We start from the raw sequence: 15,073 nt of genomic DNA, 5'->3' as shown, positions 1-15,073 counted from the left end.
AGGATTGGCAGGGACTGGCAGGTAGAAAATGAGCATCTTTGATGAAGAAACTGTGGTGCCGACATCTGTTGCTTTTGGCTGCCTGTCTCCATGATGTGTTCTTTTGGGCCTAACACGCTGACTCACTTTTGGGGAATTCTCCTCTCCCATTGGATGAAGTTTGCAAAATCATCTATCAAGGTGGTCTGATTTCCTCTAACCAAAGCCAGGTCTATTGAGTACTCTCTGGAACTGGAACCTAAGCAAAAGCAGAGTGGCAAACAACACAACTCAAAAAGCTGGGGTGCGTGCATCCACTTCGGCTGTGCCCCAAGAAATGGGCCAACAGTTCCTGCTACGGAGCAGCCCTCTCCCCAGAGTAACTCTGGTTCCTGTACTTTCTATGCCTTGCTCTTCAGATTCTTGTGAATTGCCCTATGTCGTTCCAGCATATCCGTTTGTTCCCAAGGTAGCCCACATCGGTTTCTGTGGCTTGCAACAAAGAATTCGAAAGTGGCAAGGGTAAAGGCGTGTGTGGGGTACGCTGCCAGAGTGTCGGGTCATCCAGGCTGTCTGCAGGACAGAATGCGGGGAAGCGAGTAGTGAGAGATAGATCTGGGAAGGTGAGTCGGAGCCTGGTTGTATGAAGTTGAGTGCCAGGTTAGGGAGATTGAACTTCACTGAGTGAAAAGTGGAGAATTTTTGAAGCATTGAAGCTGGGATGATATGATTGTATCTCTCCTTTAGATACTAATCTGGCGGCAATGTGGTTGGTTATAGAAATTGGAGAACATGGATACTGGAGATAGGGTACTCAGTTAGGAAGCTATTGCAATGGTCCAAGCAGGCGGTCACAAAGGCTTAACTCACAGTGTAGAGGTGGCAATGAAAGGTGTGCGTGGAGGAAAGAGCTTCTTGCTTTTCTGGATGCGAGCCAAGGCAAGAGAACGCTGATTGGTAACAGAGCCAGTGGGGAGCACCTCCCATAGGCATAAAGAGCTGATGAATTCTGCTGCATTGCACCTAGGCACCCCAGAGGCTGAGGTTGGGCTCATAAAGAGGGAAGGCAGAAACTCAGTCTGGGGAGCAAGTCAGTTGGATTTGGACCAAATTAATATCAAGTTGTTGATGCTGAGTCTTCAACCACTCCCTTGGCGAATAATTTTTGGTTGAGGCAGCAGGCCAGAGGAGTTCCCATTTGGAAGATTTGGTATTTCTGTGGTTCCTTTTTTGGAAAAAATTAAAATACAGTCCCCATTTTTTTAGTGGTTCGTAAAAAGTTGCAAAAGGGAAAACATTATTGAGCAATAAAAGGTGTGTTTATGTGTATTCATAAGAAGTGGGCTAGAGGCCAACTCCCATAAACGTGTTTGACTTGTACCTCGGTACTGAGCAATTACAAGAACCCTGGAGGCTCCTATTTCACTCAGTGGATGTAATAGAAGCAGCCTCTGCAGCCCTCCTAGGCTAATCAACTCGATAAAGACTGACCTGGGGAGCCTGCCCCTGTAAGTGTCTGACAGTAAGCAAAATTGTGATATTAGCAAAGATGGCCTTTGGAGCCCAATTCTCTCTATTTTCCTTTCTGACTTGGCAAACACCTGTGTCTCCATGCATCACCTTGCATTTCCAGCCAGTATTATTGGTTCCAAGCCTGTCTCAGTTGGCAACATCCACTGCTTATCAGGTTTGGAGACACCACTTTCAAGCAACATTTTGTTGTCCAGGCACTATAACAAGTGGTTTTCCATTGTGAAAACTAGACCCTTGATAGCCACTGATATGAGATTTCCTTACAGAGGGTCACCTGGGTGGCTCAGGCGGTTGAACATCTGACTCTTGATTTTGGCTCGGGTCATGATCTCAAGGTTGTGAGACTGAGCCCCAAGTTGGGCTCTGCACTCAGAGCGGAGCCTGCTTGGGATTCTCTCTCTCTCTCTCCCTCTGTCCCTCCACCCCCCCCACCCCCGCCCCTCCTCCCCCTTCATGTGCTCTCTTTCTAAAAAAGGAAAAAAAAAAGATGCCCCTACAGAAACCAGGGACGGTGCCCTATTCAACTGGCTGAGATATCTTTCCCAGTTCTCAAGGCCCAGTGGGAATTGGGAGGGACATTTTTTGGGAAGTAAATTGGGAGACCTTATCTTTCTCCATGAAATCATACTCCCTTCCTTATTAAGCTTCCTTAATACTTCCTCATCAAACTTTGTTTCCTTTTCTATAAATCTTGGATAGTTGAGTCTATTAGTTTCTTACTGCTGCTGTAAAAATTTTTTATCTATTTGGTGGCTTAAAACAACACAAACTTATTATCTTACCTTTCTGGAAGTCAGAACTGAGCTAAAAGCAAGGAATCAGCAGAGCTGCCTTCTTTTCTGGAAGCCCTGGGAAATATCTGTTTTCTGGCCTTTTCCAGGTTCCAGAGGTTGCCCACATGGCTTGGCTTGTGCGCCCTTCCATCCTCAGAGTCAGCAAAGGCCAACAGAGTCTTCCTCACAGGGCCTTACTCTGACACTGACTCTCCTACTTCCTGCTTCCACTTCCAAGGACCTTTGTGTTTTTGTTGGGTCTACCCACACAATCCAGGGAAACCTTCCTGTTTTATGGTCCAGTGATTAGCAACCTTAATTCCATCTGCAACTTTAATTCCCCCTTGTGCTATGTCACATAATATATCCACGGCTCCTGGGGATTAGGACTTGGACATCTCTGCGGTACCATCATTCTGTCTACTGCAGTAAGAAAGGCTGAAACAATCTGATCCCTTCTCTTCTGTGTTCAGGTTACTCTCCAGACTTTTAAAAATTCTTAAAATATATTCAAATAGCTCACAGGCTTCAAAAATAGCAAACCAAAAAAAAAAAAAAAAAAGTGTTGAATGACTTCAGGGTGCAGGGTCCTGTGCTAGGAGCCATTGGAAGTACAGGGGAGAGCATGAGGGATTATACTGCCTTTAAGGCATTTTTACACACTCTTTGAGCAGATGAGATAGACATGCGCAGACAACAGAGCAGAGCAGGATTTGATAAATGCCACTGACTGGTTCAGCCAGTTGGTGCCACAGGAGTTCAGAAGAGGGAGCCACGCTCTGAATCCCATTGATTGAACATTTCCCCTACTGACCTCCAGTCACTCCTTGCAGTGGAGCATTTCAATCAGGTTTCATGGGAGCAAAATTTTCTCTATTATTTTTTATTACAGCAGGTACCCTCCAGCACTGGGGAGAGGCGGAGGAGGAGGGGGAGGGGAGCCAATGCAAGGGATCTGTGCAAGTTGGCCCCAGACAGCCATAGCTTACATGATCCTCCCTTTATACCACGTGATGCTGGAGCTATATTTTCTCCCTTCCCTTCTCAGGCAGCTAGTTCCCTCAGACTGATAACAAGAGTGGGCAGAAATCTGGAAGCTGGAGTGCAGCTCCTTGACACAGCAGCTGTGGTCAGCAAGGAGACAGCCACCGAGTAAAGGGACAGGAGGGGAAGGAGGATGATTTGCTAGAAACCCGAAAGCATCGTTTTCGAATGTGGCCACAGAAGAAGTCAACAACAGACATAAATAATTTCAACCACAACTCTTTGGGGGTCTTTTCAGCTGCCTTCCTCCTTGAACATCTCCTGGGACTTGATAGATTTGGTGAGGAGCAATTTGAAGGGGGATGAATGAATGTTAAGTGTCTTTGGGGAAAGCTCATGTAACCACTTGAAAATGAAGCCTTTGGGGCGGGCGCCTGGAAGGCTGTCAGTTAAGCGTCTGCCTTCGGCTCAGGTCATGATCCCAGGGTCCTGGGATGGAGCCCCACATTGGGCCCCCTGCTCAGCGGGGAGCCTGCTTCTCCCTCTCCCACTCCCCCTGGTTGTGTGCTCTCTCTCTCTGTCAAATAAATAAATAAATAAAATCTTAAAAAAAAAAAAAAAAAGAAGCCTTTGGGGCTAACTTCTCACCCACCTTTACTTGTAGAACAATATACCTAGTGATACCATAACCGTGTTAAGATGGCCACCGAGCTGTACTGATGTGACGGTGGGAGCAAGGACGCCGCTTACCCCCACCCTGCCGTCGGTGGCCCGTTCCCTGCAGCAGGGCCTTCCGTAGCAGGATACAGCCATGCCTTCTGTCTTCCTGATGCCGCGGCTCCTTCCTTCATCTACCTAAAGGGACAGCCTCAGCAAAGTAAAGTCTGGACGCATGCAGACATTTCAACCCTCCTAATACACAACAAATGTTTGCACACACCTAGTTTTATTCCAACATTAACAACATTTCACAAGTCTCATATTAATATGTGAAGATGGAATGATTTCTGAAAGGGAATTGTTTTTCATCCAGAGTGCTTGACTCTGAGAATTTGTCATTCCTAGTAAATAAACCTGCCAAAGGATGAAAAAGCAGCCTTGGAGGCCTGACCTTGGGGCACCGTTGAGGGGAGTGGGTAAGAAGAAAGCAAGCAGGAGAGATAATCTCATAGGTGACTCCTCTCCCACCACGACCACCCAGCCTCATAAAGAACAGCGAGTGAAGGCCGAAGGGCTGCCGGCTGATTAATACGTGTGGTCCAGAGGGAGAGCCTGGGTTTAGGTCTGTGGGAAATACCGAGTTAGCAGCAGGTCAGGTCACTGTCTCTTTGGCTTCCTTTGAATCTTTCATGACAGCTTCCTATGATAGGGCCCTGGTGACGCTTGAAGGCAAAAATTTATTTCTTTCATTATTCAGAGCTCCAGTAAACTGTATTTAGGGAGTCAGGTGCATTACTTAAACCGTGGCTGGGCAATGATTTCCTTTTCTACACCTAGCAATGCTGCCCATTATAGGGCTGTCAGTCAAAGACAAATTAGAGCGTATGACTTGTTTTTGTCATAGAAAAGGAGACCTGTAATCACAGACCTGCCCAGAGGAGAGGAAATTTAAAGGTTACCACTCTCTCGTTAAAAGAACATATTTCTTCCACATCCTGGACAGATCCAGACTCTACTTGAATACTTTCTATAATGGGAATCTCACAACTTCATTAGTAGACCAGGGGTCAGCAAATTTTTTCTATACAGGGCCAGATGGTAAATATTTTAGGCTTTGCAGGCCCTAGGGTTTTCTTATAACTACTCAGTTCTGCCTCTGTGTGTGAAAGCAGCTATGGACAATGGGTAAACAAGTGGGTGTGGCTGTGTTACAATAAAACTTTAATTACAAAAATAGGCATGGGCTGAATTCAGCCCACTGGCATAATTTGCCTATGCAGAGACAGGCCCTTCTTTTGTGGGATGGTCCCGGTTTTTAGAAAATTCTACTTTGAGCCCAAATCTGCCTCTTTCTCTCTCTCTCTCTCTCTCTTTTTTTAAAGATTTATTTATTTATTTTAGAGAAAGAGAGAGAGGGTGGGAGGAGGGGCAGGGGGAGAAGGAGAGGGAGAGAATGCTTAAGCAGACTCCCTACTGAGCACAGAGCTCATCTCAGGGCTCAATCCTAGGACCCTGAGATCATGACCTGCGCCGAAATCAAGAGTCAGCCACTAACTGACTGAGCCACCCAGGCACCCCAAATCTGCCTCTCTTTAAATTAATTATAATCTTTTATATCTTTACCGCGCATTATTTTCCATAAAAAATATTTGGCCCCAACTCTGCCTTTTGTATGTAAATTATTCAAACACATAAATTCTTCAACCCAAATCATTTTGTTCTAATTAACTGATTGTTTCATTCATTTATTCATTTATCATCACTTAGCACTTGAGTAGGGGATATAGAAATTAAAAAAAAAATCTTTGCCCACTAGCAGTTAACAGTCTTGTGGGAGAAGATAGCAAGTAAATGGAAGAAAAACTGTGGTGGAGATACTCACTGGGGTCTACGAGAGCCCCTAAGAGTGGCACCCACCCAGAGGGGTGGAGAGTGGGAAGATGGGGAGGGTTCTCCAAGGAGGTTGAGCTTGAGCTGAGTTTTAAGGAGTTGGTCAGGTGGAAATTCGCAGTGCATTCTGGGAATCATAGGCGCACAGGTGTGCGACTGGGAGGGCTGCAGCTCTGTATTTCAGGAAGTGTAAGTAATTTGCCACAACCAGAGTGCCGCGTGCTTGCACGTGTAAGCGCCGGGGTGGGGGTGTAGGAGGAGGCGGGGCTGGAGATGTAGGCAGAGGAGCAACCTTGCCTGCCGCCTTAAAGTCAAAGGGAGTCAACCAAGGTACGTGTAATTCTGCTACTATTGCCGAGAATATTTTAGCATGGAGTTCTCCGAATTGGTACAATATGTTCTATTTTATACGCAAGACATCTTGACCTTAAGCCCCCAGCCTTTGGTTTGAAAATACTGTAAGTTTAAGTAACTATGACAGTACCTTACATTCGTATCCAGCATATACATTTGCAGCATAATTTGTTGGATTTTTAGTTTGGTGCTGGAGTGTTAATAACAGACCCTACTGTCCCTATCTAAAAGCAAGTTGCAGGGATTTTCCTGGAAATTATCAGAAGACTCTAGACTATGTTTTGGAAGCTTGTGGGCTCTCTGGTTCCATGCCATGCCAACTGTGGCTGGGTATATGCAACCCAGACACACAGATGTTCCCAACATACTCTCTGATATCCTCAGAATGTCCTCATTACAAATTTTACCCAACTGCGAAAGCCTTTTATTTATTTTGTTTATTGAAGTGTAGTTGACACACAGTGTTACATCCGTTTCAGGTGTACAACATAGTGATTCTACTTCTCTATACTATATGCACGGCTCACCACCAGTGTAGCTTCATCTGTTACTACACAAAGCTATTACAGTACCATTGACTGTATTTCCTATATTGTAGCTTTTGCCTTTGTGACTTATTCATTTCATAAATGGAAACCTGTACCTCTCTCTCCCTTTCCCCCCGTTTTGTCCAGCCCCCCCTTCTTCTTCCCTCTGGTAATCAACACTTTGTTCTCTGTATTTCTGGGTCTGTTTCTGCTTTTTTGTTTATTTGTTTGTTCACTTGTTTTGTTTTGCTTTTGTTTTTTTAGATTCTACATATAAGTGAAATCATATGGTATATTCTTTTTCTATCTGACTTATTTCACTTAACATAATACTCTCTAGCTCCATCCATGTCACTGTGAATGGCAAGATCGCATTCTTTTTTATGGCTGACTAATATTCCATTGTGTATATATACTGCATCTTCTTTATCCATTCATCTATTGATGGACATTTAGGTTGCTTCCATATCTTGGCTATTGTAAATAATGTTTTACTTTTTTTTTTGCAAAGATTTTATTTATTTATTTGAGAGAGAGAGAGAGAGAGAGACAGAGCACAAGCAGGGGGAGGGGCAGAGGGAGAGGGAGAAACAGACTCCCTGCTGAGCAGGGATTCTGACATGGGGCTCGATCCCAGGACCCCTGAGATCATGACCTGAGCTGAAGGCAGATGCTTAACCCACTGAGTCACCCAGGTGCCCCACTTTACTTTTACTTTTGACTTTGTAGAATAATGCCTTAGGTCTTTGCACATATTCCTTTTTCTTTCAAGGTATGTTTTCCCTTCCACTTTACAATGGTCTAACTATACTTTCACTAGCCCCGCAGTGCCCTGAATGATTCCCTAGCTCCCCTCTTTTCCTTGTTCATTCCTGACTTCCTTCTGAGCTCCCAAGACTTCCTGTGCGCACACTGTCGAGATTCAAGGCATGGCATCCTTACGGTTTACTTGTTTCTCCTCAACAAGACACTGAAAGCAGAGACCAAGACCCAGTTCACTTTGTGTTCCCAAATGAAGCACATAACTTGACATATAATAATAGTTGCTGAACCAATGTTTGGTAAGCGAGTAAATGAATGAATGAAAGAACCAAGGATATTTACTACATGTCCTTAGCTAGCGTCTTGATTAACCTTGGCTAGTCCTTTGATTATTTGGGGATTACTACCAATGCAGAGTGGTACAGGGAAGGGAGGGCCACGGATAGTTGCTTAGGTATAGACCTCTGCCGTTTGAGACCAGAGTCACCAGACGCCCAGGGCTACTCGGCACTTGTGTGTGGCAAGTCCAAATGGAGATGGGCCATCAGTGGAAAATACATACGGGATGTCAAAGACTTAGTCTATACATGTATATAAAAAAGTAAAATATCTTGCTACTACTTTAAAAACATTGTTTATATTTTGGATAGATTAGGTTAAATAAAATATATTATTAAAACGAATTTCACTTTTTTAAGCTTTTTTATTGTAGCTATAAAATTTTTTTAAATTGCATATGTGGTTCACATTTGTGCCTCACGTTATATTCTTCCTGGGCAGCACTGGTCTGGAGAACAGATCCTGCTCCGAGAAATAGTTGCTGCACCCTTCCATCTTGGCAGTTCTTCAAGATAATCCTGTCCTGTTACCAGACGCCGTGGTTTCATTCTGTCTTTAGAAAATATAGTCCTCAGACCACTTCATTGCTGGGGCAGTAACCAGCTCCTTGAGACATCGTCTGTCCTGCAACGGCATTCGATTGCTTCCTACGACCTGTGAGATCAAGGGAGATAGTGATGTGAAAGAGCATGGCGCCTTTGTGGCTCTTGTAACAAAATCTTGTCTTTGTTTATAACAGCAGAGAGGAACAGAAACAAAGTGCCAAATTATTTGTATTGGAGTTTGCCGGTGTTTTGTGATTTAGGGAAGGTGGAGAGGAAGCAATGGAAAGTGGATTTCCTTTACTGAATTATATTTTGTTTAGGCCGGGACTAACATTGCCTTTGCTCTTCCTCCTATCAAGGATGTCCTCTGAGCTGTCTCTGCTTGGAAACGTCCTTCTCATTCCTCAAATCCGACTCAAGTAACATCTCTACTAAACCTGCCTGCTTGGGTTTCCCGATATAGAATTTTATTGGTACATGAATTATACCACTTAACAAGCAAATAGTACTTACAATTTATCTGTCTAGATTTCTCTCCGCACTAGGGCAGAGAGCTCTCATCATTTCTGTTACCCTCTCCCACTGCCTGGTGCCTGAGAGATGTAGAGTAAACGTTTGTGGAATAAATGAACGGATAAATGCATGAGTTAATCTATTGTCTGAGAAGGATACCGATTGGTAAAAGAAGTGGGTGACAAGGCTTTTTTTTTTCAAATACCACTTGCCAAATTTACATGCAAATGAAGAGCAGAGTGTACGTTTCATTTACATTTGTATAATGACCACAATTAGAATAACAAACAACAAGAGGCTCTTTATATATCCAACTGGAATTCCTGAGGCTGCGAAATCTCTCCTAAAGCACTGTGTCGAAATGTTTTAATGAGCTCCTAGATCTGCCACACGTGGTATAATCTGCCCTAAGCTTTGCCGCCTCCAAGGGGAAATTCCCCACAGGTCCCAAGCCACCCAGGGGACGGTTGGAATGTAAGCAATGAGGATAGGAGTGCACTTCTGTAAAGTCAGGTCAGCTGAGGGCCTGCTACTAGTTTCTTAGGCTCCATGTATTTCCTAGGCTGTAAAAGCCTGGGCAATCTAGCTGGGCTGAGAGTGAAAAAACTAACACAGAGAAGAAAAAATGTTGCCTTCTTAATTTAGAAAATACTGGATTTTCATGTCATCCTTGCATTTACCCAGCGGTAGGATTTGAATGACACCTGAAAAATGTCACATAATCCATGTCTTCCTTTTTCAGTTTTCTTGCACTGATTTGGCTAGCGTTTTCCCGATGGCTACACGGATAGCACGGTAAGACAGGTGCGCATCCCACCACAGCTCTACTCTGGGCCGGAAGAGCTAAGAGCCAGGCTAGAGCCCAGAGGCGCCCACCAGTTTCTGAGGCTTTTGCATTTGTTTCTTTGCATATGAGCTTCCGCCGATATCTTCATGCTGCTTTTGTGAATGGTGAATTTCTAGAATAATAGAAAATTTTGGTTGTGATAGAGGTTCTTATCAATTTTATGCAAGTTCCTTTAATACCAAGAAAAACAGATTGAGCTGAAAAAAGTCCCTACTAAGGAAAAAAGGACATTCTGCTGCAGCAGGGCGATGTAGCGAAGGGAGGCATAGAAATTTCCCAAGGTTTATTGGCATATAAACTACATAGGCCCAGAAAGCATTAGGAGAAGAACGCCATTTTAAAACAATTCAGGAAGAGCCTTGTTTGTGCCATTTCTTAGGATTACAGGCTGGGAACCTGGAACAAGATATCAGAATTTAATACTCGAGCTAGTTTATGAAAAGCACTAAGCAGCAGGCTCTTTGCTTTAACCTTTTTAAAGTTAATTGGAAGTTAATTGTCCAGACCATCTCACCTTTTCAGGTTAATGAGGTAGCTAACAGGCCACAATAGAAAATGACTGCCCAATCAAATTATGACAATCAAAAAAATAAATAAAGAAAAGAAAGAAAAGAAAAAAAACAAATGGGAAGGTCTGAAGTTACATAGGGCTTTTATTGTCTTTCAAAGAATGTACACCAGCATTACCATTCTGTTGTCTCCTTGTGATGGATTGCAAAAAGAATCAGAAAAGGCACAACATGAATCTGCTCTCAGGACAATGATTGTAATCAAAATAGGAAATGGTACAAATGCAAGCCATTCTCCTTGCGTTTAAAGATTATAAATCCCTTATTCATCTGTTATGATCCAGGGCCTACTTGGGATTTTTATAGTTCTTTACACGCTCAGAATTTTAAAACTGTAATGTAAAGGGGGCCACAGCTGTTCTCCTTCCGACGTGGATGTTTAACCCCCGCTTGGAGCGTGGCGCCCTGGTCTCCCCTCCCTCTGCCCATCTGCAGCCTGTGCTTGGGGCCAACGCCTCCTCCTCGCACGGGAGAAATTCAGCTCACTGCGGTCTCCCCCCGCCCCCCCAGGTGATGAAAACACAGCACCTACTCTTCCAAGGGGCCCTGGAAAAATGTAGGAGCCCTTGCCAAAGGTTTTGCTCTTTTTTTTTTTTTTTTTTTTTGGAGAACTGAATCTTCTTAGGATCATTATGCGATTTAAAATGGAAGTGAGACAGGCATTCGGTTTGGACCCGAAGACCTGGAGTTTTGTCTTCCACGTGCCGTGCCTCTTTCTAAGAGGATGACCTTCGTGCTCTTCTGTTTTCTCATCCAGAAAATAATGGCACTACCTGTTGCGAGGGGCTATGTTGAAGATCAAAAGAGCTAATGTGTGTGAAGTTGCTTTGGAAGCAGGACCAGCTTTTCACATGTAAAAATGGTATTCAGAGACCAATTCCAGGGTTGTGTGTGTGTGTGTGTGTGTGTGTGTGTGTGTGTGTGTGTGTGTGTGTTCTCACGTGCCGGGATTCCCCCACAACAAACAATGCTCCGGAAACTGCCGGATGTCCTACAATTTAACTCAATTCGGACACTCTCTACCCAGAGATAACAGCAGATTCTCTGGGTTAAGGGCTCAGTCCTCCAAGACTGCCCTCCCTCCCGCCCTTCAGATGCCAGCCACAAACTCAGGTTTGTTACCTGCACTTCTCACCAACTGCCTATAGATCACTGGTTCCCAACATCCCCTCTCAGGTGTGATTAATTTGCTTGAGAGGCTAGAACACAGAACTCAGAGAAATATTCTGCTTCCTAAATTACTGGTTTATTATAAAAGGATATACTTCAGGAACAGCCAGACGGAGGAGATGCATAGGGCAAGGTGTGGCCAAAGGGTACAGAACTTCCATGCCTTCTTTAGGCTCACCACATGCCCCAAATCTCCACGTGTTTGTCAACCTGGAAGTTCTCTGAGTCTGGTCCTTTTGGATTTTTAGGAGGCTTTATTACATAGGCATGATTGATTAAGTCATTGGCCCTCGGCAGTTGATTCAACCTCTAGCCCTTCTCCCCACCCCATGGGTCAGGGGGTGACACTGTAAGTTCTAACCCTCAGATCACAGGGTTGGCTCCATTGGCCCCCAGACTCCATCCTTTGGTGCTTTGCAAAAGTCACCTCATTAACATAACAAGTGACAACAACACCAATCCATGTGGATAAATTCTCAAATTGGCAAAGCTGCCATTTTCGTTTCTGTGGGTCACTAAAATAACCGTGGTCTTGCCAGGTGTGCCCCGATTCCGTTGTCCCTTGCTCCTGGAAAGGAAATTCCAAGGCTTTCAGGAGCTGTGAGCTAGGAACTGTGGAAGAGGGCAAATAGATAAGGAATATATATATTTAAATGACCAAATATGTATTTCTTATAAATCACAATATTGCAAATGTAAAATGTCGTTAGCATTGGTATCTGACAGTGAGGTTAGAAAGCCAAACGGGAGATTGTAATCCTAGTGATTTGTGGCCTTGTAGATTTCTTAAGTACATTGAGGGTTTTGAGCTAGATCTTTCCTGCTTATGAAAGACTGTTAACAGTGAATGAAATCCCTCGGGAGATCCAGTTCTTCTAGTACACTGGGGAGATGCTGGTGTAAGAAAAGTTATTTCCTGAGCTGTGTCTGAGGGACAATGGATGTGCTGCCCTCTCCAAGGAACTCGGCTGAGACCCTGGAAGACACTTGTTTGTTGGGTCTTCTGCTCTCACATACATTTTTTATCTTTTATTTTTTTTTTGTATTAAAATTCTTCTGAGAGGCACTCCCTGGGCAGCCTGACATCCCCACGGCCACCCAGTCTCCCGAGGCCGCCTCCCCCAGGCAGGCCACAGGGCCTCTCCTCCGCATGACGGCAGCACAGCACTGGCACGCTGGACTTCATGCTTGGCATGCTTTGCGGTGAGACCACTCTAAAAGGGCCTCCGATCCATTTTCCAGGAGCAAGGGACGACGGAATCGGGGCACACCTGGCAAGACCACGGTTATTTTAGTGACCCACAGAAACGAAAATGGCAGCTTTGCCAATTTGAGAATTTACCCACATGGATTGGTGTTGTTGGAACTTCAGAGTTATGATGGTGATTCGCAAGGCCAAGAAGTTGACGGTCTTTTGAACGAAGTAGAAGAAAGAACAAAAGAACTGAGTAAGGACCTCACCGGGTGGGTGAAGGGATTACCGCCCATAGTTCGAGGAGGGGCCCTCAACTGATATTGGCTCACTGCTGATGGCCACCTGGTTGTGGGTATGACATAGATGAAGTGGTGTATGATGAAGATTCACCATCTAAGAACATTTAAAATTCTATACTCGAGGCAATTTGGAGATGTTCATCTGGTGGAGGATGATTTGGGTATACGTAGGGCATGTATGGAAAAGGCCAGTGGAAAAGACTATGGTGGCAAAGACACACCGATTCTAGGCAGTGGAGGTGGGCGCATATAATGTGAAATAGCCAAACTGAAACCAAAGATGGTCACTACAGTAGAGATTGACCAAATGGTGACTGATGGATATAAGAAACACCTGCAAAAACCATGTGGCCACCCCTGAGACAATCCTAAAGGAGACTGCTCTCAGGTTTTAATAGAAGACTGTATTCTAGTACTGAAGAGGTACGCCGAAGAAGGGAGAGAGTTTGATTATGTGATTAATGATTTGACAGCCATTCCAATCTCATCTCTGGAAGAAGATTCCATATGGGAGTTTCTCAGACTGACTTTTTTTTTTTTTAAGATTTTATTTATTTGACAGAGAGAGAGCGAGCACAAACAAGGGGAGGGGGCAGGTAGAGGGAGAAGGAGAAGCAGACTCCCCTCTGAGCAGAGATTCCCATGTGGGGGCTCACTCCCAGGACCCTGGGATCATGACCCAAGCCGAAGGCAGACGCTTAACTGACTGAGCCACCCAGGCGCCCCATAGACTGATTCTTGACCTCTCCATGAAAGTACTGGAACAGGATGGGAAATATTTTACAGAGGGTAACTGTGTCAATTTGACAGAAGCCCTGGCACTCTGTGAAGAACAGCTCAGGTGCCTATACTGTCCCGTGGAATTCTCCAAAGACATAGTCTGTTCCTTCTTACTGGGAATTGTGGGTATTTTACACTGTTTGGAAGAAAGCAAATGCTTGAAGACCAGTATCCCCTAGTCACATGTGCTGCAAATAGCCTTCCTGACCTCCGTATGCTGTACACGACATCAAAATGAGTCAGGCAATTGATTGTGAATTCCTTCAAGGCTTCTTTTTTCTTTATTTGTTATCTTTAGTGAAAAAAAAAAGCAAATGGAAAATGTATATTTTGATGAGCTTGGGTGTTACTTTTTTTTGAAGGTCAGCTGAAGGATGATTAGGCTGCTCAGTGAAGGCTGCTAAATGCACTGAAGCCCTAGAATGTGATTTTTGTTATTGTTTTTGTGTGCGGGCTTTTTGTTTTTGTTTTGGTAGATTTTGAATTTGGTTATTTGTAGGAAAGAACATCACTGTTTTGTTCTGGAGGGGAGTTCTTAATGCTGTTTCTTTCCCAAAGATTGACTTAGATATTAAAATTTGGTGCCTATAAGAAAGAGTTAAGAAAAAATGAATAGCGATGCTTCGATTAAAATTATAAATGAGAAAAAAATTAAAATTCTTCAGAGATGATCAAGATAAGTATTCACGTCCCCAAAATATTTACAAATACAGTGTATGAGCTTTTATGCTTATTGTCTCAACACTTCTCAATTTGAAATGTTTTCTACTCATCACCAATAGTCATATTTTGTAAATGACGTCACAGAGTGACTATCGATACATCTTTACCAAACGCTCTCTTTCCCTATTCTTTGTGGAACCTGTTTCCCTTGAGAGTGACCATCCTTTCAACTTTACTGTATTTTTGCCTACTGTGACTCTCTCATGGCATGTACCTTGTTGGCAAGGAATTCATGTTTTCGACTGAGCTGCAGTGTCACAATCCCCGTCTCCCGGTCAGATGTGGCCTCTTTCCCTGCAGTCACGCCTTCCCCCACGACCCATGTGCTTTCGTGACCCACGTGGAACTTCTTAGCACCCATGGTCACTGCCCAGCAAGAGCTTAATACTCTTAACAATGGCATCTTCGAGTTGGATGTCCTAACACTTCCACATTTGGGGAGCACATTTATTTTGTGGCTATTTTGGTTTTGCATTTTCTAATTTCAATCATTTTTTATTTCTTTCATTCCTAATTTCTATGGAGGGAAAAGTAGTGTTAAGCCTGCCTTTTACCAGGTGGTCTTGTGATTTTAAAGAATCTCCACACATTAAAATTCCATTTTTATGTAATATCATTTTAATAGAAATGC

At 43.9% G+C, this 15,073-nt stretch overlaps 1 pseudogene; it reads left to right on the top strand.

Annotated features, from left to right (window-relative positions):
• Nucleotides 1–12,145: 12,145 nt before the first annotated feature.
• LOC118525095 (spermine synthase pseudogene) lies at nucleotides 12,146–13,881 on the top strand (annotated as a pseudogene).
• The last annotated feature ends 1,192 nt before the right edge of the window (nucleotides 13,882–15,073 follow it).

This window comes from Halichoerus grypus, chromosome 1 (assembly GCF_964656455.1).
Source record: "Halichoerus grypus chromosome 1, mHalGry1.hap1.1, whole genome shotgun sequence".
In the NCBI taxonomy this organism is placed as follows: domain Eukaryota; kingdom Metazoa; phylum Chordata; class Mammalia; order Carnivora; family Phocidae; genus Halichoerus; species Halichoerus grypus.
This window is presented reverse-complemented; position numbering and strand designations above follow the sequence as displayed.